Below are 4,860 nucleotides of genomic sequence, written 5' to 3'. Positions count from 1 at the left end.
TGTACAAAGTCATTGTAAGTCCAAACAGTATATAAGAAAGATGAAAAAAAGGAGAGTGGAAAGAATAGTTCAGGGTTTGAATTTGAACTTTGGGGTTTTGTTTTGGGTTCTGGGACTGAGCAAATGTATCAACCCCCTCCCCCAGAGCATCACCTGAACTGAACCAGGAAGATTTTAAAGTGATCAGGGTAAGGTTTATTAAAGTAAGACTGCTAATCCCTTCTCTTACCCCTATTTCTCCAATCTTCCCCAACCCCAATCTCTCCAAAAAAGAGACACCTTGCAAACCTGGGGACTGGAGCAGTAAGAAAGGTGGGAAGACTTAGCCTGAGAGGTTAAGTCACACTACATAGTTGCTGGGAGGAAATTATTTAGATTCATGGGAAAGGGTCTGGAGCAGTTGTAGAATACAGGAGAATTTAGGATTGCAGAGATGGTCTTGTGAACAGGGTTGCTAAGGTTTATGAATAGTCTCCTTCAGTGCTGTGATTCCTTTGTATTTTATTTTGAATTGTTTGGCTTACACTTTTTGTTGTATGTTTGTTTGTTTAACTTATCTCTGTGCAGAGACAGAAACATATAGGGCCATAGGATTTATTAGAGAATGTATTGTGAAGTGTGCAAGAATTTGTATATGGCATTGCCTCTCGCCTTAGTCACTTCTTTTGATACTTCAGAACTCATACAGCATCCAGGTTAGTCAAGTGTATTAATTCTCCAACTTTTCCTCATATCTTAAATGCCGAGGGAACTGTTCTAAAAGTCCAGACCTTTTCCTACCTTTTCACTACATAAAATGTCACCTTATGGATCTGACTCCAATAAAGGCTGGCACTCAGCTAATAGTCAACAATGGATTAAACCATATACATGTATTCTAGGTAATGCCATAGCTAATAATCTGTTACCCTTATCAGATAAAGCATATATTCAATTTAAGTGAATATAGGTCTTCAGTCTTCCATTTATTCCATCATCCAAATAAGCCCTTATTAAGAACCTTGAAATGATCTCGAAGGAGCAACTAAATAGTAAGTATTACAAGTATGCTGGAAAGTTTTCATGAGATAAAATTGGGGGCAGTGTGGCATTTAAGCACTTAAGAAATGTTTTGCCGAAAGCCTGCTTTCAGTTTTAAGGTTCGTTGGATTCGCTGGCAAAATTACCACTCATTTGACACAAATAAACAGCTTTAATCCACTCTTTAATGAAAGCTGATTTAACTTAATTTTAATATACAATCATTAGAAGGAAAGGAATAAGAATATTAGAGAAATACAACAGGGCATATGCATCACTGGATTGGGCCAACACCTACTTCCAGATCCAAACAGAAGCTGGGAGGTTCTGAGTAACAGCAATCTGGACCCCCAGTAGGGAAGGGTCCCGGGTGGTGCGTCCACCCCACGGGTGAGACTTTAGATTAGAGTTCTGGGGGCTTCCGTTTGTAATTCCAGGCCACAAACTGATATCAGTTTGCGTGCAAAAATGCAGCTCGGGGGCTTCCCTGGTGGCGCAGTGGTTGAGAGTCTGCCTGCCAATGCAGGGGACACGGGTTCGTGCCCCGGTCCGGGAAGATCCCACATGCCGCGGAGGGGCTAGGCCCGTGAGCCATGGCCTCTGAGCCTGCGCGTCCGGAGCCTGTGCTCCGCAGCGGGAGAGGCCACAACAGTGAGAGGCCCGCGTACCGCAAAAAAAAAAAAAAAAAAAAAAAAAAAATTGCAGCTCGGGATTCACTTTAACAATGCTGTTGATTTCACCATGTGAGTCACAAGATTTTCCAGACTCCAGGGGACTGGCCAGGTCCTCAGGGCTCAAGACATTGCAAGACCCACTCCCTTTCTTATTGTAAGCACCATTTGACTTGCTAGCAGTAATTGTTAGGTGTGCAAGCAGGCGTGCAGTCCAGGCAAGGTCACAGGTCGCTCAGAGGCCTGCTTCTGCCTCTGAAGGCTGAACAAGATTATTTTACTAGTTTTCCCAACAACAAATAACACGTATCCTCACCTTAAGCATCACTACTGTATACCTCACTTTACCTATTTGTTAAATCAAAGTGATATTTGTTGTCACTTTTACAATTCTCACAAAAAACACAAAATAGCTCATCAGTATGGCTTCTGTTGCTTTCCCATAAATATGACTCAAATCTCAACTGTGTGTTTCTAGTGTTAATAAACAGAAAAATAGTTGACCCAGCCATCTTAACTGTCACGCTTCCACGGGGCAGTTTATACAAATTTACATCCAGAAAACAAGGCATCTCCACCGTCCATGCCAGTCCCTCAGCACTAGTATGTTCTTGATATCTAGCCAAGTTACATAATCCTCCAGTATCTGCTCTACCATCACTTAACTCATGCAAGTATATGGCAGTGTTGTTATCAAAATCACCAATTCAAGGGGCTTCCCTGGTGGTGCAATGGTTGAGAGTCCGCCTGCCGATGCAGCGGACGTGTGTTCGTGCCCCGGTCTGGGAAGATCCCACATGCCGTGGAGCCGCTAGGCCCGTGAGCCATGGCCACTGAGCCTGCGCGTCTGGAGCCTGTGCTCCGCAACGGGAGAGGCCACAACAGCGAGAGGCCCGCGTTCCGCAAAAAAAACAAACAAAAAAAATCACCAATCTTGAGAGCTTTAATACCAAAGTTAGGTTTTAGAACTATGGCCAAATTTAATGGCTATGGTACAGAAAGATTACTTCATGAATCATCTGGTTTCATAATTGACATCTAGTATATAATTTAATTCACTAAAAATCTTAAAATTTTGGAAGAGCATGATTCCAGACTCATTTTACAGGTGCACAAATTGAGGCTCAGAAAGGTTAAGAAGCTTGCACAACAGTTCACATTTGTACTATTTGTGAACTAGTACAAATGCCCCAACTTGAACTAAAGTTCCTATAACATTTGACAATACTGACTATCTCCTTCTTGAACTTCTCTCCTCCCATGGCTTCCATGAATGTTTGGCTCCCATGGATCCTCTCCAACTTTGAGACTTCCTTTTGTCTTCTGCAGCCTTATAAACCTTCAACTGGGGTCTTTAGCTCTCTTCCATTTTTTTTATTTGTCCCAGTGACTCTCAAACTGTAGTGTGCACAGGATCCCCTGGAGACTTTATCAAAACACAGATTGCTGTGTTCCATCCCCAAGATTTCTGATTCAGTAGATCTGGAATGGGACCTGAAAAACTGGGTTTTCTAACAAGCATCCAGATGCTTCTGGTGGTGGTGGTGGTCCAGGGACTACACTATGAGAACTATTGCTGTATCCTCTTTTGCTAGGTAAACTCAACTTTCACCTTGGCTTCAAATTTTATCACAGTGTGGATGACATCCGATACATTTTCAGTAACCTAAATGGTTTTCTAACACCTCAAAGTCAACATTCCACAAAGATCTCCTTCTGGACGGGGTAGGGAGTCTTTCCCTCCATTCTATCTAACTTCTATGGCTAGAACTAGAGAGTTGGCTACTCAGTTTCCAATTCAGTCCAATTTCAAACCACTTAAAATTAGTACTTTACATTATTCAACTAGGAAATTCACTGTTTTGCCCTTTATTGTATATTTCTCCTATGGTAGTGATCATTAACATCTAGTTTTAGAATAATTCATGTTTTGTCCTATTATTTTTTAAGTATTTAAATATTTATTTATCTGTGCTGGGTCTTAGTTGTGGCATGTGAGATATGCGTTGTGGTGTGCAGGGCTCTTAGTTGCAGCATGCAGGATCTAGTTCCGTTATCAAGGATTGAACCCAGGCCCCCTGCATTGGGAGTGCTGAGTCTTAACCCCTAGACCACCAGGGAAGTACCGTATCTTATTACTTTTTATAGAGTATAGGCTACGGGATGAATGGGACTGTGCCTAATACATTTCTGTCCTCCATGACTTTTTTCATAGTCCTAAACCATAATTCACACTTTTTGGAAAAACAAATGAAATGGCAACTGGAAAGGTGGCAAGAGTTTCCCATACCATGCTATACAGTGAAGAATCCCCCATTACTGATTCCTAAACCAAACAAAAATCTGCTGCATAACACTTTGCAGAGAATCAAAGGTAACTCTTCTATACAAAAGTGCTAGAGATCTCTTCTGTACAGATTAGTGAAAGCAAAAGGAATTCAAAGTTAAATGAATTGTCTTGAAGTACACTTACTACCTTGGTTAAAATTAAGTTTCGGGCTTCCCTGGTGGTGCAGTGGTTAAGAATCCACCTGCCAATGCAGGGGACACGGGTTCGAGCCCTGGTCCAGGAAGATCCCACATGCCACGGAGAAACTAAGTCCATGCGCCACAACTACTGAGCCTGTGCTCTAGAGCCCGTGAGCCACAAATACTGAAGTCTGTGCACCTAGAGCCCGTGCTCTGCAACAAGAGAAGCCACTGCAATGAGAAGCCCGCGCACCACAACAAAGAGTAGCACCTGCTCGCCGCGACTACAGAAAGCCCACGTGCAGCGACAAAGACCCAATGCAGCCATAAATAAATAAATAAATAAATAAATAAAATAAATTTTTAAAAATTCAAAAAAAAAGTTTCATGAGGTAGAGCAAATCAGGAAACTTCTAACTTTCCAATTGCCATGGGACTAAAGCCCATCTGAAAGCTTTCTGAATACTGTCAGTTAAGCTAACTAGGGCTTCCTTTTTGGGCAGGTGAATGTGTGCTTTTGTGATATAAGTCAATGGTGAAACAGGATCTTATCTATTGAAATTTATGTTAAAAAACCTTTGCAGGAAAACATATTTAGAAATGTAAAGACAAATCTTTGAATTCAGGGCAAGTAAAGTGTACTTTAATCTGAAGATAAATTTTTTGGAAAGGAAACCATTAAAAAATGGCCTGACTGTAT

The sequence above is a fragment of the Lagenorhynchus albirostris genome, chromosome 1 (genome assembly GCF_949774975.1).
Source record: "Lagenorhynchus albirostris chromosome 1, mLagAlb1.1, whole genome shotgun sequence".
In the NCBI taxonomy this organism is placed as follows: domain Eukaryota; kingdom Metazoa; phylum Chordata; class Mammalia; order Artiodactyla; family Delphinidae; genus Lagenorhynchus; species Lagenorhynchus albirostris.
This window is presented reverse-complemented; position numbering follows the sequence as displayed.